The sequence below is a fragment of the Lichenostomus cassidix genome, chromosome 12, assembly GCF_008360975.1.
Source record: "Lichenostomus cassidix isolate B80296 chromosome 12, HeHo_3.0, whole genome shotgun sequence".
Lineage (NCBI taxonomy): Eukaryota > Metazoa > Chordata > Aves > Passeriformes > Meliphagidae > Lichenostomus > Lichenostomus cassidix.
The window spans coordinates 6544456-6569329 of NC_139493.1; the positions used below are offsets into that span (position 1 = coordinate 6544456).

Below are 24874 nucleotides of genomic sequence, written 5' to 3' on the forward strand. Positions count from 1 at the left end.
CTTAAGGTGGCGCCGCGCTCTTAAGGCAGCGCCGAGGCGCTGTCAGCCCGCCCGCTCGCTCTGCTTCCTCCCTGCGGGGAACCTGCGGCCCTGCGGCGGCGCCGACTCACCTCTGCGGCGGCCCGGGGGGCAGCGCCCGGGTGCCCATTATTGTGCGGGGAGCGCTGCCTTCCTCTTCACCGTGTAAGTGAGGCGCGCTTGTGTTCGCGCTAACAAAGCGGCGGAAGGGAGCGGGGGCGGGCAGGGTTACGCCGCCTGCCAGGCGTACCCCGGCTCCATGGGCCGCCTCGCTCCCTCCGCACCGCGGCCCCGCGACCCTACAAAAACAACGGCCGCATCACAACCCCGCCTGGCACCCGCTGCCCCGGCGAGGGGGCGGACCGGAGAGCGTCGCGGCGGGCGGAGCCGGGAGGGCGCGCCCCGCCCTCATCGCCGCTCCACCTTAAAGCCGGCGCCTCCTTAAAGGCAGCGGCGAGCAGGAAACTCGCTCTGGGCGGGCGCGTCCCCCCGCTCCCTGCCTGCCATCCCTGCTCTTCCCTCCCATCCCCTCCCTCCGCTCCTCGCCCGGCCCCGGGCACAGGGGGGACACCGAGCGGGTTTCCTGCGCGCTGCTGCCCTCCTTACACCCGTAACCTGTCTCCCAGGGGGAGGGTCTTGTCGTTGTTATTCCACATTTCTTTTTTAAACTGATTTTTTTTTCCCCTGCCTAAACTTTGCGATGACGTTGAGCCGTGTTAAAAGCGAGGATTAAAGGATGCTGTCGTACCTGATAACTCTTAGTTACAAAGTTTGAGCTTTGCAAAATCAAGTTACTTGATTTAAAAAATCTGGGTTTAAAATTCGTTCATTAGAGGGTTTTCTCTCCACTGAAACGTTTAAGTACCAATGTCAAATTAAAGTGACAGACCACAATCTGTTAAGACTTCTGGCCACACTTGATGCCACTGCCAGTAACAACATTCTCGAAGAAGAGCTAAAAATATATAAATCTGAGGTGCTGCCTCCTCTACAGGTACTCGAGAGCACAGGACTGCTCACAGATCTCATACACGTATTTGCAAAACCACACAGCAGAAATCAGAACTGTAAATAAATTTGTTTAGCCTGCAGAGGTGCACATACATGCGGGCTTAGCTAATTTTCATTTTCTGTTTTCATTTGAAGTGTGAGACTATATAAGCTAGAGATGTCTCTTTCCAAATTTATGCATATAAAAGATCTATAAATTCAAGCTCATCACACCATAGTCATATGGAATAGGATAGGCTGTAATTATAAGAACAGTTTCAGTGTTCCACCCAACTGATAATTTATGTCACACTCAGAATGCATATCATAAAACTGTAGATCTAATACAGAACAGCTAGTGTGATTTTTCTCTCCCCCTGATCACTGCAAGTCTAACTTAACTCCTTCACAAAAGGCCAACACCATAAAATTTAGATAAAGAGAGCAACACTGACTTCTACTGCAGACATTTGTAGCAGGATTAATTATCAAAGGCCATCAGCCTCTTGAGCTGGGCCCTGATGTTTCAGACAGTTACACTGGCTCTTCGCTGCCCTGTACCTTCTCAAAACTCTTAGTGTGAGCCTGAGCAAAGGTGCTCATGGAACCAGAGTCTAAAGATAAATTATGAATGGAGGGCATTACTGTTTGATTAATTATCAAATAGAATACTTCATAATATAGAAAACTACTTATAATTAAAGCTAAGAACATCATGGAAGAAAACTGTCTGGCAGATGCTGAACAGTTTCTGAACATCAGCTTTTTTTTTGTGGTGTAGAAGCTAGATAGAAAAAAAACCTATGCCTGATTTCTTTCCAGTATAGTTCTTCAACAGTGGTTCATAAATGGAGTCTAAGATATCATCTGTAGCTGAATTCAGACTCCAGCCATAGGATAAAGCAAGTTACAGACAGGTAACACGTTCTCTGTGTCAAATATTCTCATTTATATTAAAAACTTCATTCATGCAGCTCCTCTTTGTCCTCGAGTAAGCTGTCAGAAAGCTGCCTCAGCTGCAGTTTGAAAAAGAAACCTTGGTATGTCCACGTGCACATCAAATTCCTAAAGGGTTTTTCTATTATTTACTTTACAAAAGTCATAAATACAGTGATGAGTGACCAAACAGAATCATAGAACACCATCACCTACCCTTTAACAGTGACAGAGTCAGCTATGGCAGATCACTTCACTGTTCACACATCACACAATTCTTTAAACATTACCAATGTATTTACGTCAAATTACACAAAAAGTAAAATGGCTTAATTTGGCAAAATTACATCAATTAGCTAACTACTTTAACAAGCCAATAGATTATCAACTTCTTAGTTTCCAAAGTTGACACTCATCAAGTTACTCAGAAGCGCCTCTTGCTTCAGCAGTGCCAGCCACACAGGTAAAAAGCACAAGCCACTGTTATTTCACACAGCTTTGATTATCCTCTTTATGGCTCTTTGCTCTTTCAATCTGGCTGTTGCATTTTTTTTCCCTCCCTCTTTCACAGCTTTTCTTCTTTCCCTCTATATTCCCACTCAAGATCTAATTCTGCAGTCTGGGCCTCAGGCTGTCCTTTAGTAAACCTTCCGCTACTGAAATATTTTCTCACTGTGCCGTGAGTACATCAGTATTCCAGCAGAGGGAGGGAAGTGGCAGCAGAAGGATCAGTTCATCAGTTCAGTGCACAAGACCGATTAGTCAGACAGCAGGAATAGGGGCAGATGAAAAACTAATTTTACAAGGACTGCAAGTGGCGAGAACTTTCTTTTCCCACAGAGTCATTAGGCTGAATATATTGTTTGGGTTCTTTAAAGCACACTAGCTCGATTTTCTTACATTGTTTCCAAAATGCTGTACATAGATGCATTGATTATTTTAGGCAAAAAAGGAAAACCCCAGAAAATCCACCAAGTTAGAAGGAAATCAGAATTGAAAACACACATACAAGCTGTAGACTTCAACAGAGTTACAATCCAAAGCTCCCTTAGTGGTCAGCAGAGAGGAAGGGATACTTCTGGGATCAGTTTGGTCCCTCCTGGTGCAAAACAATATTTGAAGAAGACCTTCTCTTCCCACTGACCACAGAAGCAACCATGGATGACCATACACATAAATTAGGCACCTGCATTAGACATACAGAATTAAGTGGGGTGAATCTGGCCAGGAGTGGGGAGAACACTTGAGTGTAGAAAACTGCCTAGAAGCCAATGCTTCTCTTTAAGAGAACAAAAAGGAGCTTGGAAATGCCACTGATTCTAAGGACTTATCTGAGGAAGCGAAATAGCCCAAGCAGTAGCATTGGGACTGAGAAAATGTGTGAAAAACCATAAACTACTCATACCTGTGAATGAGAACAGGTATTCGGAGAACAGAGAGAAAACACAAGGAGGAATTAAGTTAAGCTCAGAGAGAAAGTGGAGAAGGAAAAATATGAGGCAGGAAAACAGCAGAAAACAGTGGATGATGTAGAGAAAACAGCCAAATAAAGATGTGAAGAAAGCATAAACAAACGAACAAAACATATAACACAGCCTGCAAAAGGAAAGAAAGGAGACAAAAATAGGGAACAAAACATACAGAAAAGGAAAACCCACAGTTTTAAAGCTCACCAGATAGATTTAATAATATATTAAACATGGCTGGTGACACTATGATCAAATGTATGCCTACAAACAGCATGCAACTGCTGAAAACTGCAGCGGATGGTTATTTCATGGCATGACACTGCAGGCATTTTTTCACCTGTACCAGCAGGTTTCATTCTTTTGCCAGGTGGTCCAGGAAAGCCGTTCAAACAGGGAACACCTACTTCAGCTGTTCAGTTAGAATCTGTATGACAGCCTCCATATAGGACCTGAGATATGACAACTCTTAACTGGAATGAAAAAGGAAGGATGAATCTGCAGCTGAACTCTTTTATGAGCAGAAGTACAATGATACAATTCACCGATGATTTTCCACAATGGAAGTGAAAGGATGTGAGAGTTGAAGTGCAAAGGGAGAGACAGGGAGAATCCACAGGGTTGTCACTTTATCAGTACTCAGAAGAAAGGAAAATAGTCAATTTACAAAAGGTCTGTCAAGGAGAAGCTCTGAGGGGCACTATAGCACTAAACTAAATCAAGTAAGTTAATTCTAGCCAAAAGGTATGGAATGATCAAGTCGGGCTTAAAAACTAATAACAAATGTTATTACTGAAGACTTGTTGGTAGATGGGACTCAGGATGAAGTGACAACTCAAGCAGCTGATATGCTGAAGTGAAGTCCTGACCCTCCCATCAGCTCCTGCTGACAGCGCTGGAACAGGGAGCACATTCTGTGCATTTTAAAATATATCTCCAGCATGAGAAGTGTAAGACTATAATTGGGCAAGTATGGAAGCAAGAGATAAAAAGTTCACATAAATCAGAACATCCAGATGAAGACAGAACTACCCAGCCATAACAAACAGACCATTTAATTTAAGGCCCATTATGGAAAAATATTAATATGCTAAGAAAAACACATTATGGTAATGTAGAGTTCAGTCTGACCTCCAGGAAATCAAGCAACTTCTCCCTTTATAACTATACACAGGAATGTGATCCTGCAAAATAATACTAATCATAAGCAGCACACAATAAAAAATTATATAAGAAATCATGCCAGTCAATTATCCTTTTTCCCACAGATCCTGGGAACAGGTTGATGTGTATAATTTTATTTATGAGTAACACTTCAAAGGTGAAGATGGAGATGCTCAGAAGTGCAGGAATATAGCTACTTTAAATGCTGGAATATAAAGTATTGTACATACCTACTATAAACCACCTGTACCAGGGGAAAGAACAATATTGTTAAGATTAGAAGACTAACTTAAGGTACCCTTTTCTGAGAAGAAGGAATTAGGGAATGGAGGCTACTAAGTAAATCTGCACAGAATTCTGCATTAGAATGAGAATGCAATAGATGCCCCTATATGTTTATCCAAAGATAACAATAACAACTTTTACACCCAAATTATAAGCCAATGTCATTGCCATGCATTAATAAACCAGCAAAACATTACAACCACTTCCTTCTTTAGTTAACTTTCAAATATGTCTACAAGAATTGGTGACACAGTGATCTAAAGGAGAACAATGAATAGAGGAGCACAGGTCTTTGCCCTGCTTAATGTCACCACATACTGTCAATTCTTGAAGACAAATTTACAGAGAAAACACTGTGTAGTGATATAAAGTTTCCAAGTGTTAAAGGTAAATAGGTAAAATGACACAAAATACATCCACTGAATGATCTGGAAATCAAACTAATGTTTACTAATTCTACATAAGGTATTGAAATCACCTTTTGAATTCGGAAATGTTAAAACAATTTTAGCAACCTAGCCATGCAGATGAATCATTTTAATCAGAGGAATCATAAACAGGTATGACCTTTTAGATTCTCATCTATACACAGAAAATATGATATTACAACTTAGAATTATTAAAGTACACAGCTGTTCAGGCCAATTGTAACAAAACATTACTGCTGGATTTTCATTTATTGAAACCAAAGCACTTGATGGAAACAATTTGGTACTACTGATCTTCTGCTGGAACTTAACTACCCTGCAAGGTTTCATAACCCTGCCTGGTTTCTTGCCAGTTTAAGACTCTGGGTCCATGCACAGCTCACAGGACTTGAGTTCCTTGATGTGCTGTTAACATCAAACCAAGGATCCTAAGAACCCTGGCACAAGGAAATTAAATTTAAACTTTCTTTTCATGTTTGACTGCTGCCTGCTGATGCTTTGCTGATGCTACCTGCTCTGACCACATGCTTAGCAATTTACCAACAAAATATCACACAAATTGGACATGGGCAGATCTGTGGCACTTGACAGCATGCATGTAAGGATGCTAAGAGAATTAGTTTGGAAGGTCACAGATGGAGACCATGAGATTGCTGGCAAACTGGCTAAACTGCTGTGCTCAAAGGGTGGGAATGGCTCAAATCCAAATGGCAATCAGTCACAGAGTTCCTCAGGGCACTGGGCTCAATCCTATACCATATCTTTTAGAATTAACTGGATGATTGGAATAAATGCATCGTTAAGTCTGCAGACGACACAAAAACTCAGAAGACAAGTAGATCCACCCAAAGTGTCCCTAGGTACAAAGGCTGTGACAGGCTGGAAGACTGAGCCATTTCAAGAGGTACATTAAATACTGGACAAGGTCCAGCAGAGAGCCAACAAGGTGATTAGAAGGTTAGAAAACTTTGGGAAAAAATGAGAAAGAATTGGGTTTGTTCAGCCTAAAGAAGAGAAGGCTCAGGTAAGATGTAATCACAGTCTTCCAAGAAGGAAAAGATAATTATAGAGAAGATGGAGGTAACTCTCTTCACTAGGAACACAGCGACAGGGCAAGAGCCAACAGGCATAAGTGGCTTCAGAAGTTTTGTATAGATGCAACAAAAAAAATATGTACTGTGAGGACAATTAAATATTGGAACTGGCTGTCCAGAGAAATGGTGAATAGTCTCTTGCTGAAAATATTTAACCCTTATCTTGACCAGGCCTCAGATAACCTGCCTTAAACAGAAGGTTGGAGTAGATGATGTCCAGAGGATTGCTCCACACTAGACTTTCCTAGGATTCCATGAAAGCCTGATAGATGTTGTGACCCTATTCAGTGATGAGGAGCAAGGAAGTAGATAAGAACAAAGCCAGTTTTTGCAACCCTAGACACTCTGGGTTCACTAAGACAGCCACCTCCTAGGTTGCTGGAAAATACAGGGAAGCATTTTGCTATAAAAACTTCAGGTATTGCAGCCTTCAATGTTACATATTGCAAGATTCAGGCTGTAACAAAATTTCCTCAGTGTTCTTGAGCCCAGGTTAACTCTGCCACTTAAATAAGCTCTGCAGGCCAGATCCATGCTAACTGTAATGGCTCTTTCTGCTGCAATCTATTTAAAAATATAGTTAAAGATGATTTGCACAGCAAATACTGGCCAGCCTGTAATAGTCTGGATTTTTCATGTCTGTGCATAAGAGTGAAGTCTTCTTTTTTCATGGAGTTAAGCAAAAATATACAAAATGGTGAAATGCACGTGATGATAAAGAGTAGAGATAAATGTAAGGGAAACAGAGAAAGAAACAGATAACCTTTCAGTGAATTAGCAGTACCTGATAAAATAATTTGCACTAGCAGCCCTTCAGACAAAATTTCAATTTATTATCATAATATTCTCTTTTTTCTAACATTCTGCTATGAACACTAGTCATGCAGAATAAACCCACTGTGTCAGGCAACTGTACAGTCTTATCTCAGATTACAATTCCACTTTCTGAACTTGTAAGATAACAGGACTGATGCAGCTGGTAGGCTACGGCATAAACCAGAGCCTAACAGCCTTCAAATGCTTTAACATATCATGGAAATGAGGAAATAGACAAAAATAATTCTTCAGAAAATGAAGTTTACTTCTTCTAAAATACAAAAAGTAAATGAATTTAAAATATTGATTCTACTAAATTCCATGTCTGCCACAACTTACTTTTCCAAACCACTTCACCTAATTGATTGAAAGATATAATCCAGCTTAATTTTATTTTTTTAAGTTTGGCAGTTGCAAGCCAGGTTGAACTCCTTTTAGGCTGACTGTAAGGTTGCTTTATTTCCCACTGAAACATACATTAAACATCTGCATTTAAAAAGTCTCCCCTCTGCATCTGGTAACACTTCAGACTTGCTTTGCAGCCCTGCTAATATCCTGTTCTCTACGCTTCTCACGTCTAAAGCATGAGGATCTTATGCTTAAGGAAGATATTTGGGTAAGCATGTCACAGTACCTTGAAAGTATGGTGAATCGCTGGGTTGACTTATCAATTGATCTTCATCTGTTCAGATTTTGGAAGCTTTTCCTAACTTGTACCTGATTAATTCTGAAAGAAAAGAAAAAAAAGAGTACAGCACTAAGACTTTGAAACCTTATGTCTGTTTCCTAACGATAAATGTATCCATTTAAAAACTACTCCGAAGCATTTTATCAATTTTGCAAACACAGTTTCTGCAATGGATTTCAAATTGGAAGGTAAGCAGGGAGCTGTTATGGTCTCTTCTGTACAGAGCAGCTCTTTAAATGGCAGCCTGACATTAGCAGAAAGGTATGCATTGGATGAAACCTCAATCTTCAGCCCAGTTACTGCACTTGCATTGACTCTTACTGACCAGATTCCCAAGCAGATGGTTGTGTCTGTAGCACAGGCTGGGAACATGACAGTGCTGGATTTTCTGCACAGGATTTTTCTAACATACGTACGACTCCAAGAAGAGGGGCTCTTGGGATGCAGCCATTGACAGCTTTACTACTGTGCCACAGAGTGTGGAGAGCTAAAAACAATCCTTCACATAATCAACATCAGGGACTATCACTGTACCACCAACGAAGAATTCAGAGACCTGAGAATAAAGGGACTTTTATCATCTCAAGTTTAGGTTTTAAAGATTCCTTCACTAGATGCTTATAAGTGTGTTTATATAAACTAAACTTAAGCCCAGTTTGCTTTGTTTTAGCATAAATCAATGCCTAACTAGTTAAAGCTAAACCAAAGCCCTGTTAAAACTTAGAAAAAAGTTCAACTATTCTCGTGCACAGATTATATATAAGATCAATTAATTGATTTTTACAAGTGCTTGGAAATGAAACTGGTGGGTTTTATTCATCACAAAAAAGACATGAAGATACATTTTAATAAGCCAGCCTAGCACTAGGCCTGGATGACACTTCACAGAAAACTGTTTTTCCCCTCAAAGGACTAAAGTCCAGACAAGAGGAATGCAGTCCAAGAGGGCATCCAAGCTGTCCCCCACGCTGTAGGGCTCTGCTCCAGTGGAAGGCGCAGAATGAAGCTTTTCCTGGCTTCTGGCTGCTCCTCTGGGAAGATGTCTGCCAATTAAGTTTATGCCTTTAAAGTCTTTTTATGAATTGAGGATAAACTCTTTTTTCATCTTTTCCTTTAAAGTGCAGCTTAGCAGCTAACATTCCCCTGACTGAGATCACCTAGAGATATATTTACTACTTCTAAGATCGACTCTGCTCACTGACGTAACTGATCCTAAGAATCACATCCTCGCTTAATTATATTCTAGTTAACTGCAGAAAATCCAAATTTTTCTTGTTTTCAATGGACAAGACTTTAGAGCAAGTCCAGTATTATTTTTGTCTCTCCCCTGCAGGCACTGTTTTGCTTTATGCTTAATAAAAGTAGCAAATTTCTACACTAGTAGAAGTCTCAGAAAACACTTTATTTCCTTGTTACACACACGAGTCTCACTGAATACTACAGTATAAAACCTTCTCTTCAACTCTTGCTGCTGCTGACTAGAAAAATGCAATACAGTGCTTGTCAAAAATCCTTTTCATCCCTCACTAGTTTAGGACAGGAGACTCAGAATTGATACGGACCATCCCCTTCCCAGAAGATCATTCGATGTTCAGCCCCAAAGCCCCAATCCCTTCGAGCATATGACCTCCCTGCTGTGGAAGTAACTCACTCCTCCATCTCCACCCTTATTTCTTTAGGGGATATGAGAGCTCTGCATGCAAAATGTTCTTTTTTTTGTCCTGATGTAAATGTTACTTTTAAGATAAAAGGCAAGTTCTGTTGCTTCATGCAAAAATGAAAACAAAACCTATAAAGCAGAAGACATCTCCAAAGACTTACAAATCCAGAAATAGGGTAGTAAAGAAATGGACAAGACAAGGGTGAAGGAAGGATCAGCAACAACTTTATTCCTGTGTATGAAAGATCAGAGCATACTATGTCACCACCTGTGAATTTTGCTGTAGGGATTACACCTGCAGTTGAGTTTAAAGGAAGTTAAAAGAGTAAGTTTCAAAAGAGTAAACTGACAGTTTAACGACCCTTTAAAGAGAACTCTCTCTGGATAATGGGTGGCAGAGAACAGGAATGATTCTTGTTGAGAATTTACAGCAGGTCAATTACAACCACAACTGTCAGCAGAGAGTAATGCAAGGAAGTGATGGGATGACTGAGAACAAGCCAGGTGGAGCTCGCTGCTTGGTCCCCTGGAAAAGGAAGAGCCAGTTAAAAGGTGGAAAAATGACAAAAATAGCCAAAGCAGCAATCCAGGAAAATGGAAAAAGGCCTGCATTTCCAAACCAGTGAAGCATTATGTCACTCTCACTGACTGACTATCAAAGAAACTTGGATGAAATTGCTGTTTAATACTTTGAGGAGTTACTGATACGTAAGACAGGAAACCACAGCCTGGCAGAACTAAAGCTATAGCCAGTCAAAACTGTATCTACACAGATGATATATAATATAGGCACAGCTACAATTACAAATGTGTATTATCCATTTAAGGAAAAACACATTTAGATGAAAATTGTAATTGCAAATCAACTCATTAAAATAAAGAAAATGGAAATGGATGTGATAGAGCATCCCTAACTTTTGAAAGCATCAAAATTAATGCCCCAGCTATCCTAGGTCCTTTTCCTCTTCAGGTGTCAGAAATATGCAACAAAGAATGTGCCTAAATTTTGAAGCATTCTTTCCCCTACGTTATCTACTAAATATTCAGATAACCCAGCTAAATCCACATAAATCCCAGCTGTGCTGGAGACTGACTCTGAACCCACCAACCACAGAATCTCAGGGGGTCAAAGATGGTATCAGAGCCACCAATTGCATAATTGGCCCTGCTAGTCCCTCCAGGAGACACAGTTCTTCACGTCTTCACAGACTGAAAAACAACTACCAGCTCCATACTTCAAACAGAGATTGAATACCAAACTTTTGTAAACACCAATTACAAAATTGCAGCTTCTCAAGATTTCGTCTATTTCCTATGTACACCAATAGGAAGTGTTTCTCAGAATTACCTAAATATTTACTATTATTTGTGCAAACACAAATGCAACAGAATATTTGGTGCAAAATACAATAATGATACAAGTTATTCTGAAACTATTTCAAACATGCATAGGTATCTTAATTAATAATGAGAAAGATCAAGTTTTAATAACTAATATTCTAGTTACTACATAACTGATATCTTAATCAATGGACAAGCAGTAACACTTTTGGGATAATTCTAAAAAAATTGATTAAAAATTACAAAATAATTATGCACAGAAAAGTGTACTTGATGGGTCTTAACTCTGACTCCTATAATTTTCCTTTGTCTAATGGCAACAGGAAAAGACTAACTTTCATTATCTTCCTCAACAAATCATGTCATCACTGATTTTATTTTTATCTTCCAACAATTTCTCCTTTAACTTTGAAGTCTTCTTCAGCAGCAAGATTAACAAAGTCATTAACAAAGCTTTTGCATATTCCACTTCACCAGTTTAAGTAAAACTACACAAAGCATTGAACAGAAAGGTAAAAAACATACTTGGTTTTAGAAATAAGGCAAGACTTTCTATAAGCAAGTATTTTGTCTTATATTTCAAAACACCTACATCCTGCAGCATGATTTATGCCACTGTTTATTTCAAAGTTCAATCCATAAAACACATTACCTTACTGCAGCAAATGTAAGTTGATATTATATATACACATTTCTTTGAAAATGGTATTTATACATGTCTGTAGAGAAGAAAAAGATATCTTCTGCATTCTAAGCCACAGGAATATTTCACACCAATTACAACCTGTATTACATCAGAAACACAAACAATAAAAGCCTGGTAGCTAGCAGTATGACACTGGACATCAGGATTTTCCATTTTTAAAATAAAAAAATCCTGACTGGATCATTTTAAAGGGTGCATGAAGTAAAACAGTAACGAAGCAAAAAACTAAGAAGAATATACAAACATATAATTTAAACATACTTTTCAAGGCAGAAAGGCACAGCTAATCAAGGCAATTGAGAGTACATGATTAATATGATTTGCAAAATTTATTACTGAGCTTCTCTGTTAAAGGTAACATTATTCAAACGACACCGTCACAGTTACTGCAGATTAAGGATTTCAAATTAGCTCCTTGTGTATATCATTATTTTGAGTGGCTGCATTTTATCTGTCTAATTTAAATTACTGCAGGCAGATGAAAGTCATCCTAAAATCTGACTCATAATTCAGGTACCATACCACTAACCTTAACAGAGATGCTGGTTCCTACACAGGAACAACACTATTCCCAATGTAAACAAAGGACACTGGCATGCACCCCAGGCTAAGGATGTCAGCATTTTTCAAACACCTTTCTGACTGTTCCATTTTATGGTGATGCAATATGACCTACATTTTCAACGGCCAAAGAGAGACAGAGAGATAGAAAGGGAGGAGATAGAGAAAATAAAGACAGACAGACCTTTGCTGTCATCCTCCACCAACTACAGCCTTAACTGTGCCTCATGGGGATGGTAATGGGCAAGAATAAAAGCAGAATAACCTTATTGTAAATTCTGAATGAGAAGCTGAAAGATAGGCAAGCGTAAGAAATAGCAAATTTCTTTCCTACAATCCTGTGAACAAGTACATAGTGACACCCTCAACAGGAAAGAACAGTAGAATCAATAATTTTATAATCAGTTGCCAGAACAAAGCTGTCTGTAATACAGATGCTTATTTTGCCACCTTGTACTTCCTCTCATGTTCCTATCACTTCATTTCCGTGTATTCCCTTAAGATCTCGAAACGAAACACAAAATAATCCACATCATTGTCATCATTTTCACAGGCAGAGGAATTGAGGGAGGAGTGATTTGCCTGCAGTTACATACCAGGCCCAAGGCAGGGTTGGGAACACAAAGCATCACTCTTCATTATCTCTGTCCTCTGCGATCTATTAGGGACTCTGATACCTGTCACCCTAATATATAATCTTGACATAATACCAGAATTACCTCTATCTTGTATTTCTTGCGCATGAAGTTCACACTAAATTACTCTCTAACTCTCAGAAAGCTTTCCCTCACAGATGATGATTCACATTTCTCAAACTGGCTCTGAAAATGCACTTGACTGAACTGTAAAACTCAGCTCTGGAAATGTTAATGGTCTTTTTCATTATAAAGATGTGAAAATACAGACCTAATTAAATCTTTGTGGGGCGGGTTTTTGGTGGTTTGGGGTTTTTAAAATTCTTCTGCAGCTAAAACACCTTTCTTTTCAAAAATTTGTAGTTTTCCACAGTTAAATGTAGTATGTTAGGAAATTAAAAGCTTGCTGCTAGGCTTGTATTAAGCAAAAATCAAGATCTTTTTAGTGCAAAAATATCCTGCAGAATATCTGCAAAGCACTTAGAGGATCAGAGTCCTTTTACTAGAGCTGGTAGTTAATACAACATGCAAAATGACAGTAAATAATTTCTTTATCTTTAAAACTGAAGGCCAAAACATGATCTTTAGTATACCTCTGTACACCCAAAATTACTCCAGCTCTTTCCAAACAGTTTCTCGGGATCTGCAGATAAGTAAACAAGACTGTAATTTGGCACTGTATTTGAAACCAGAGATCAATAACATGTATAGATTAATCCTGGGTTTGAACTGAGATTTTTATGGTAACAGTAGCTTTCTTATCAAGCAGCATTCATCTCTTGAAGTGCAATCAGTCCAACACAGCAAGGGGTGAGAAACTGTTGCTCATTTGCTTGAGTGCTGATGCCTTTTCCAACAGCAGCTCTCTATCAAACAGTTTAGCAGGGAGGAGCTAGGGAGGGAAGCATCACCTATATCAAGAGAAAGAAAAACCTTAAAGCCCATCCTGCTCTAAAGAGAAGAGACAGAGTGGAGAAGCAAGAGACAGATTGGTAACAAATATGAAGAAGGAAGGGAGTTACCTGTATAACGATGGGAGAGTTTGGAAATTGAGAAAGGATGGACACTGCAAAGGAAGGATGGGGATGCAGGGGGTAGGGTGGAAGACACAAGATCTTAAGCAAAAAATAGAATTATTTCTGCTTCAACACTTACCCATAAGACTGTGGGGAAATCCTCACTCAATTAAATGAAATTACAATAACACATTTCTCCACTCCTATTATCCCTGACTGCACTTTGGTCAATCTATTTTTTTCTATGAAACTGAATTTAGTAAAAAAATGGTATTTCTTCCCTTATAAACAAATTCATCTCTGTTAATGTAGGACAGGAGTCCTGCTGATATAAAAGAAATCTCTTCCATATTGTCAGCATTACTAAAGCTCTCTTTTGAGAACATTTCACTGCAACATTATCTGCCCATTTTACCCTCTTTTTCCCCCCTTTCTTCACAGTATCTCTGTTGCAGCTCAGAAGGGAAAGAAGCAGAGGTGACACTTTTATTGCTGTCCAGCACCATAAAAATTCCAGCTGGAGAAGCCAATCAGTGCAGGGACCAAGCCTAGCATCCACCTCAGAAGGAATCTTCCCTTTGCCTACCAGTGACTGCCATCTAGAGCCAGAGTGCATCGCCTCGCAGGAGCAGGAGAAAAACGTTACAGCAATGACAGAAATGTCACCCCTAGTCAAAAGAAAAACAAACAAACAAACAAACAAAAATCCGAGAACTCACTCTAGAAAGTTACAACCAACTTACAAGATTAAATTAGTTAGGTTTCTCTTCTAAAAATGCCTTCTGACTAATGAGAATTTGGCCCATGTCTCCCTGTTTTTCTCTGAAAACTGCAATTTCGTTATAAACATTTAAGGTGCAAAGATGGGGAAAATATACATAAAATAGCACTACACTGCTTTTCAAGTAAATACTGTGTTTCAGTTTGTTTGCTAAGAAATATGCAGGGTCATGCTAAGAACTGACTACAAAATCTCATCATTAGCTGAAGATGCAACAGTGAAATTTCAAAGACTACCTGTGTTAAAATGCTGACAAGGCTTTAACATTCATGACACTAGTGATATTAATAAGACAAGAAATGTATTTTTAGTGGCATGAAATTTAATTAAAAAATACTAATGTTGTCCTTTTAAGAAATACACTCATACTGACCCAAATATACTAGTGGCTTAAATATCTGCAAAAACCCACCCAAGCAAACAGCACTTCTGACACACTGCAAGCTTGACACATATTTATATACTGCATTAATTCACAGCTGCTTATTATACTGTATAAAATCATATCTTTTTCTAACTACTACTTATGTAACTATTAATAAGGTGCCTAATACTCAAGCATTAGTCAAACAACCACTAGATACTCTTTAACAGAATAAAAGGAAGGATTTTTTTGTTATCATTTACCTGGAGAATATAATAATTTGCATTTTAAAATATTCCCAGTAGCAGTTCCCTTCTCTGCAAACCATATACAGATGCAAAGCCAAAGCTGTGTGAGTGTTAGCATATTCTTTAGCTATTAAAATAATTTATTAGCTATGACTAATAATGCCTTGTGAAGAAATCAGTTCTCCAGTTTCCTCACTCTGCTGCTCATGGACAGGCAGACTGGTAATGGAGCATTATAAAAACACAGGATTTCTTCCCACATTTATCATTCCATTAGATACACAACCTCCAGGTTCCACAGTATCCCTCCTTTTACTGCTAGTCCCACTAAGAAATTAATTTCTCCTAAGGGGATACACATTCACAGATAAAATGAAATTAAATGGAATTACAGATCTCACTGTTGAACACGGCTACCTATGTAGGAACCAAATGTCAAGCTGTAGTTACCGAAATCAACAGTTTGAATGCAGCCAGCTGGAACAATTGCTCATTCTGATCCACACTCAGGACATGATTTTCCCCACAAGGCACTCCATGAATCCCCATCATTTTTCCAAGCAGAATAACAATTTTGTAACTGGCCTAGATGCAACACTACAGCAGAGAAGAATATTTAAACAGAAGGATGACAGGGACTCACTGTAGAATTGTCCTGAAGGATGACATGAAAGAAGCACTGCAAAAAAAATCCATTGAAAAACACAACCTTTCCTTGACAACTACCACAGCCTTTTTTTACAGATACAACAAATTCCACTTGAAACAGAACTGATAAACAGGTTACAGAGCTGGAAAATAAGTTTCAGCATGATCCTATTAAAATGTGACCAACATGTAGTTAGAGATCTGTTAACCAAAGGAGAGATGGAAGGAACCTCCAAAGGTCAGGCAGTCCATCCCTCAGCCCCAGGCCATGGTGCTGAGTGGGATGGACTGCCTGATGGGAACAATACAAGTAATCAAACCTGTTCCTGAAGACCTGGGGCAATGGACAGGCTACTGTCCCACAGGTGATTATTCCAGCCTTTCAATACTTCCACTAGAGAACTGTGTTTGCCCATGATCAATCTTCATTGCTTGAATATGATCTATTTATTTCCCTACCTGCCACAAGCCCCCTGCTTTGCAATGCCCTTCAACACATCCATGCTCTCATCCTCTCAGTCCCCTCTTTTTTACCATTAGGAATTGCATTCCTGTGACACACATTGTTTATGTGTCATGATTTTTTAGATCTTTAAGCAACTGCACTGGCATCTCCACACCTCCTCTTTCCTAATTTCACTCACTCCTGACCTGATGTCCTCCATATGTGCAGTTAATGAATATTTTATTTCAAAAGTAAAGCAGATGGAGCAGACTTATTTTCACAAATTCAGGATCCTTAATATTATTATATAGATTTATTTTGGGGTTTTTGTCTAAGAAACTTTAGGAAGCTCAGCTAGAACACAGCAGGCACTCCTACTCTATGCAGCAATTTTACATATAAGTAAAACAAAAGCATAGATGATATTCCTATCACTTTAAAAATTCAAATCCTGTTCCTGAGTTCATAAAACTTCACTATTATGATGTGAGCACAAATATAAAAAGAAGCTTGGTCCCATTGCCCTGCAACAAAGCTATGCACTTTCCCACTGATATGAGAAATGGTGCACAAAGGAGAGCTGTGAAAAACCAGAAATGCATAAAAATACTCATCAAATGGCAAGAAAAATAAAAAGTCAAAAATTGATCTCAAAGCTTCAAAGTAAATCTTCACAAAATATGACCACATGAAAGCGAGGTTTTTCTTCTATATATCGTCCTATAGTACTATATTTATGTGCATAAAGTCTCAATAGTTATGTTTTCTCTTTTTGAAGTATTTCTATTTCTAAGGCAAATATCACTCTTAGGCTTTAAATTCTCTGATAACAACAGACAACTATATCTCATATCAACATTGCTCTCGATGAGACACTTGCCTGGGAAGATCTTTGACTCGACACCAGAGATCATGGAATTTCCAATTACTCCTTCCTCCTTTCTCAACAAAAAGGATAATGGAGCGTAGCCAAGTCTGGACCCTGCTGACAACCGGATTAGCAGAAACCATTCCTTTAACTACACTGACACATAGTTAAGGTAATATTTTCCTATTTCTATAGCTGTGTCAAAAAGAAATTGTACATTTTGTTGTGAATTGCTGTAACACATTTCTCAACCACAACACATGGTGCTGTACCCTACCCACACCTCCCAGAAGGTGCCCTGTGCTAGGGCTGCCTGTTACTTATTTTTCCCCAAGCCCTGACAGTAGTGCAGCTGCTTAAAAGACACCACCTGCACCAAAGCCAGCAGAGAACAGCTGCTTCTTTAAAGGCAACTTAACTTTTAGAGGTCTCTGCAAAGAAGCAACACATTCTCATAGCATCCATCTCAAAATAAATGCAGAACAGCAGTTTCACTCACTGATATTAGCAGAAAGAGAAGAAAATGTAGGTTGCAAAATGGCTGTCTTAGAGTCGAAACTCTCTGTGCCAAATTTAGTAGGCCAGTCCTAGAAAGACATGAGAAACACTCTGAAGAGGCAATTACAAATCAAGATTCGATAAGAATAATCCAGTTATTGGGAAATTTGTTACCTCTATTATCATCATAAGTCTATGCCAACATTTCAGAGGATGAGTAAGGTTCAAAATCCCTTCAAGGGTTTGCAAGACCAGGACAGACTTCTTTAAACATTTGAAAACGACAGCTCTTGAGCTATTTCCTTCCATTTGTTTGATGACATAAACTACAGTTAAAGTCAGTCACTCCTGCTTGTGCAAGTCTTTCACATAATAGCAGGAAAGAAAAGTTCCACCAGAAAAATTGACAGTAAATATCCTCCAATTCCAATCCAAAGTGCTGCAGCTCAAGTGCAACTTGGGTACTTCTACAATTAAATTTCAAACTAATGACATTTAAAAAAATCTCATGTGGTTTATTTTAATATATATGTGTACATTTTTATTTCAGGATGTTATTGTTCAACACCATCCTAACTTTATATATACACACACACCCACCAAAAACCACAAGCAGTTCCCAAAAATGAAAAAACCTCACCAACTCATAACTGTCAAAGTGACACTGGAATGAAACTGAAGTGAAAATATTTACCATGGACCGCAAAATCACAGGTGCATACTTATTATTAGCATGGCTTTGTTTTACTCTCATCTCCTACAAGCCAATCTTTATTAATCTAAGTTATAAAATACAATTTATTTCCTTGCCTCTTTTATTAGTTCATTTCTCTCCATGTATAATCAAAACTTCAATTTTTATTAAAATAAAAGCAAAAGGCAGAGGACAAAAAGAACTCATGGTTTTCAAGCACTCTGCGCTAATGTTCTGAAAAAAACCCAAAACTCCAGTAAGCAAATCTAAATGCTTGTTATACCATCATAGCTAAAACATAGTAGGAAATGTTACCTTGTATCCAACTTAAAATAAAAATTTAAAAGCAGATACATTGTTACCTAGTTTTGTAACTACTACTAAGAGAAATAACACTTTGGGCTCAGTGTTTTGGGCCCACATACAGTCACTTCCATATCTCAACTGAAAATTTACATGTATATATACATACATATGGATATACACATACTTTATAAACAATGTATTTTGTGTCCAATTCCTCTTTTTCCTAATGTTTGACATAAATTTATCTATTTACCTTTTGTAACTCACCAAAACATTTTATGAAGCAGATAATTTTATTCCACAATTTGTTGGGTTTTTTTCCTGTTCCTTGTACTTTTCAAGCTCAAATTCTATCCCTGCTTGAAAATAAAGTACAGAAATCACCAGGGAGGCACTCATGCATCTTTGAACAGAACCTGACCTGCAATGCAAAAATTATCTTGATTGTTCTGTTCCTGCACTTCTGAAATTACTGGTTTGCTTTTATGAATTGCTCCCTTAAACAGTCCTCAGTCACTGAATATCTTTTGTGTTGGGTTTCACTGCTGTGCTCAGTCTATCTTTCTGACAGCAACACCACCTCGTACTAGTCAACAGTCTGGTGATTACAAAACTCACTCTGATGGAAAGAATTATGGGCATTAATCCCCTCAGGAAGGAGGATAGCTGGGTTGAAGTCTCCCACACATGTGGTGAGCAGTCTAGCGGATAACAGCTCTGCTAATGACGAAAAGGGAACCAGAACCACCGCCACCTCCTGGGTTTTGAAAGCAAAGATTGACCTTTGCTCCCTTTCTGAAAGAAAGGGCTTATGATCCTAATTTCAAGAGAGCATGAATCCAAAATGCTCCCTAGAGAAAGGTGCTTAGCCCTGGATAGAGGCAGGATTTAAGCACGTTCCCACTTCAGCTACTGCGTAGAAAATGTGCAGATTCATCATCTCCTTCAAGCTGCTCTGGCTGTATAATTTTAACAAAATGCCAGTAAATACTGAAGAATTTGGCCCCCGCACCTTCATAGAAACATGACTCAACTGGCCTCAGCCAGACCAACCTTCCCTTTGGTACAACCAGCTTGAGCCACAACCTGAATCTGCTTCTTCTGGGTCTCACAGTCTCTGCTGGAAATGCCCAGTTATCCTCTCATCACATTTCTCTTCAAATATTTGTTTAAACCATCTGTTTTGACACCAACTGAAGCAGTTGTTTAGGAGCTACATTTGGCACCCCAGAAAAAGAAAGGGAAGAGAATACACCATCTTCCTAAGGCTACAACTTCACTTTGGGTTTTTTTACACTGTTTGCAGTCCTTGTTGGTAGGCTAACAGTGGTCAGAAACAAAGTTCAGTGTTTTCACAGGATCACAGAACCACAGAATATTACGAGCTGGAAGGAACCCACAAGAATCATCAAAGTCCAGCTCCTGGCCCTGTTCAGGATACCCCAACAATCCCACCCTGTGCCTGAGAGCATTGTCCAAACGCTCCTTGAGCTCTGGCAAGTTTGGGGCCGTGGCCATTCCCTGGGAAGCCTGCTCAGTGCCTGACCAGTGCCACCCATATTTCATTCAACACATTACAAACTAAAACCTCAACCCGAGCAGGTATCACCCAAGCATGCAATCATGCCTCCAATTATTTCTATTTCACTGCTCAGGCTTGTACCTAAGAAATCAGAGAGTGAGAACATGTGTCAGTGTATCATGTTTAATTGGAACTGTAAATTGTAGTTGTGCTTGAACATTACCCACTGCCAGTTTCACTATTACAAGAAAATAAACCATACAATAATTCAAAGCAAAATATAAACCCAATTTCAAACAAGAAACAGATGTTTATCGATAGACCTGATACTCTCTTTCTCCATCTCCTGAGACAGAAACCTTTCTTTCAACATCTCTCCATGATGTGGCCAAGCTTAAAGCCTTGTAAAATTTCTATGTCTCCTTTTACAGTTTGGGACTGCTTTTAACAAATAAATAAAAGAAAACAAACTTGACCAAACAATATTATTAAACTTTGAAAAGCTGACTCAGAAGCTGCGCAATAGCTCTGATTCAGCTTTCTTAGCAGAGTCAAAGCATCTGGCCACGTGATTCAGAAAACACCACTCTGAAGTCGGGCAAGAGCTGCTTTCCAAAGGAGGAAATGCCTGTTTTCCCTTGTAATCGTTGTGCAAAATTTCCTCGGTAGCACTAGCAGTTATTTATTTAAACTTGATACAAGTAAATATGATATTCACAGCTCTCTTATTGTTCACCCAATGTTTCAAACCACAGTTAAATACAAACATTTACCATTTGGCCCAATGCCAGCAAAGACAAATTCTTCTTTTAAGTCAGTGGTGAAACCTCATTAAACATCCACTTCTTCCTCTGAAAACTCTGGCATGACACTGATCACTACCAAAGCCATGAACTGAAGGACTGAGGAAGGAAAAAATAAAAATATGCCCTTTTTCCTTGGTAAAATAAAATAAAGTCACCCTGAAAACATCCTGCCAACAAATGAAGAGAATGCTAGATAACTGACTAATCCTGTCAAAAATAATTCCAAAAGCATAAACTGCTTTCTTACAAAATACATGAAACAGAATCACAGAACAGCATGAAATGCCACCCCTAACATTACCTGAGTCACTTTAAGTCACAGAAAGAAGACATCATGTGGGATATTCGAGCCATCGCACAGGCAGCTCAAGTCTACAGTGTTAATGATTTTTAGAGTAAAAGAAAATTCTAACCAGCTAATCCATCTCGCAGTAGCTTCATGACAGAGAGTTTCTCAAGACACCTGTTAAAACACCCTGACTTTCCTGCTAAGTGGGAATCTACCAAGTCCCTGGGAAAAGGTATCATGACCCATGGTGCCACTCCTGCTAATTCCACTCCTCAATTAGAGCCCCTTTTGGCACACACACAAAGCACATTTTCCTTTGCAGCCCTGCACCTGAAATCTCTGGCTTCTACACTGAATACCCACATTGCCAGGATCATGAAATTTCAACTTGAGTTTGACAAGCTTTAATATATTAGTCACAGATCATCCTAAAATGTACAATAATTGATCTTCAAGCTTCATAAATATTCAGTAGGATCCGGATATGAAATGTAGAAAGCTGTTACATAATTCCTGTGAAGATAGTTGAAAGAGGACAATATCAAAATGCCACCTGTGTAATTGAGATTAACTAAGACACAGAGCCCTTACTTAGGAAGAAAAATATTTCAAAGGACCATGCAGCACCCATTTTTTTATAACTAAGATAAGCTTTTCTCCCTTCAGGAGAAAAGTAATAGTGATAAAATGTCTTTCTAATGAACAAAATATTTCCAGGACAAGAATTTTGCAAAGTGCTTCTGTCAAAACTTCTGGAATTTTACAGGCTTCTTTCAGTTACAAAATAAAAAATAACAAATAAAACCAATACTGTAGACCACGACTTGTGGTTACACTATTATCTGACAGGAGCCTGGTTTTTAAAGTATGGGATTAACAGTACATTTAATCAATCTTGGTAACACAGGCAGTAGACAGCAAAATTGATTACTGTTCAGATAATTAAATGTTGCATTTTTAAATTATTAGTACTGTCACTACAGTCACAACAAGTATTTTCACCCTCCCTTCTCTCGTTCTGTTGTAATTCTATGAAAATGTGCTGGCTCTGCAGAAACACAAGGGTCCATGTCAGGAAAGCTTTTTACGAGGCTAAGAACCACTCACTACTTTTTATACCTCAATCGCTGGGTTGAAAAATTTCAGGTTTATCTGCCAAGAGTGACTATTTTAATATCTGCAGAATTAGACAGCCCATGTCTTAGAATTCTTACAGAACGAGATGACAAGCTCTTGGAACACTAATGCTAATTTTCAGTAAATGCTGAGGCTACAGAAGACTGCAAAGAAAATAAAACACTAACATAATTTAAAATGAGAAAAACAGCATGACCCCGCTAGGTTAGCTCGATATCAGTCTTGCACAAAGTCTTGGTACATAATCAACAGAAAAAATAAAGGATGGTGGTAAAAAGTAATGCTAAACATAGGCTTACAGAAAATAGGTCTCGCTAAATAAATTTGGTATGGCTTTCTGACAAGAATATAGGTTGGACTGGATAAAAATACCCTGCAGTTTCTGACCTACTATACTTAGATCTCTGTAAGTTTTAGTGCTACACAGAAGTCTGATTTAGAAGTTATTCAACATGAAGAAAACCTGGAATCTAAAACCACCTCATAAATTATTAGGGAGGCTTAAGAAAAATATTTTAAATCCACCTCGTCAATAGTTAAAGCTGTTTTCTTAGCTCTTAAAAATCATAGCTCATTATAGCCTGGAATACTATAAAAAGCTTCTTCCCCTCTAACTTTTTCTGCAGTTGAGAAAAAAAAATATATACACACAGTTAAGGAAAAAGGGAGGAGGTATAAAGTCACTTTAAACTTTGACTCCCATAGATTGTTTTTCAGGAAAGAAAACTTCAGCATTAACAGATTTCCTCAACAAAGAAAACATTGGTGCACTTAAAAGCCATATTTTCAGGATAAAAAAAAAAAAAAAGATACTAATGAAAAATCAGAGCCAGTTCCACACACGTGTAACATCTTGCAGTACTAAACTCACCTACGTTATACTTCTTGCATCCAGAGTCACCTGGAAACATTAGAGAGGATCACTGAACACTTTTGACAAGGACAGATGTGCAACAAATTATTATGTATAAGCTGCTCCAGGGTCTTAGCATATGGCACACATAAAGGAACTCAACGAAAGAGGGAAAACGGTATCACATTTAGCTTGGTTGAAAGCACACACAGGTACTTATTCCAGAAGAGCTGGCACAGAGTCAGGTGCTATCCCCTGTGCAAGACATTTTTTCCTATCCTGTGAATCTCCACTACTGATGCTTTAGGAAAGGTCCAGTGCTACTCAGTGTGTCTGCTGGTCAGTTGAAGGATTATATAAAAGACTGCAGCTGATAGAATCTGCAGAGAATACCCGAAGTGGTGAAGGACAAATAAATAAGAGTAGGTCAACCCTGCTCCAGAGATCTACATCATACATCACACTGAATTAATGGCAAAGACAAGGCTGTAAACAGCCCAGTGCAACACACTCCCCACACATGAAACGAGGGTTGTTTTTCACACTTACAAGACAAGGAATTCTGCTCAGAAATGGAACAAAGCAAAACAAATACTGCTAAGACAGAGTGAATTCTCAAATGCGCATAGAAATCCAGCAAGCTGGAACTGGCTTCCCAGGCAAAAACATCTCATGGATATTTAATATGTCAAAACAGAGCAGGAGAGAGAACAGGCTATTGCATCAATACCTAGCCTTAGTGAGATTTTTGATCATGTATTTACCAAGTTCTAATTCCCATTCTAAAGGAGAAAAGTTAATGAACATTGATGATGCCTGAAAGCCCTGTCTTAAAAAGAAAAATAATGGCTTTGTTCTCAAAATTGCTCTTACGAGCCTAAGACCCAGAACAAAAAAATTCATAGAAGCTTGTAATTAGTAACCCATATGAAGAGAAGAATGGCACAAAAGTCATTAAATATTATTAACTAGTCATATGGACTGCTGTATCCTAAATTAATTACTCAAGGACTATCTATTTGTCGTTGTGGAGAGCTTAAGAATATCTCACGAAGAGTGGAATGATGAACAAAAAGTGAGAAAAGATTGTATTTGACTAAATGACAGAAAATCACACAAATTCCGAGATGATTAAATAAATAATTGTGGATTTTAAGCTACAATAGTCCTCAGTTCTGACCAACTTCTCTCTGTGGTAAGAACTAAAAGGGCTCAGAAAATGGAAAGAGCTCAGAGAGAGAAAAGAAAAATATTAAGTCTTGATTAAACTGGATGTTTCAAGATGCTTAAGACTTCCAAAAGGAAGTGGGTAAAGAGGGAAAGGCAGTAACTGTTTAAGATTTGCATAGAGAAGTTCAGCTAGGTCTTTTTCTCACCCTATTGCAAAATACTAGGGCTGTACTATAGTGACCAAAGCCTAAAGAAAAAAAATAAATTTACTCAAACCAACTATACTAAATAGCAACAAAATCAGAGCTCATAAGTGAGCGTTTTTAATAGCATTTACATAGTTCATGAATGCATGGCACATTTTTTGGCTCAAACCTGGGTAACTAGATAGAGAGGTAGGTTTTCATATAAAATTATATCACTCACCAACCACAAAAGAGT

At 38.7% G+C, this 24874-nt stretch overlaps 1 protein-coding gene across 3 annotated transcripts in view; it reads right to left on the bottom strand.

The window, feature by feature from the left end:
* ATXN7 (ataxin 7) overlaps positions 1-24874 on the bottom strand; it is an 84707-nt gene that overhangs the window by 58412 nt on the left and 1421 nt on the right. For 2 of the 3 annotated variants that reach the window (XM_085072389.1, XM_085072387.1), the window contains exon 1: positions 111-375. The gene's annotated coding sequence lies outside the window, so the exon portion shown is untranslated. Of the gene's footprint in view, positions 1-110; positions 376-7831; positions 7925-24874 lie in introns of those variants that run through there. The other variant, XM_085072388.1, reaches the window with a different exon arrangement.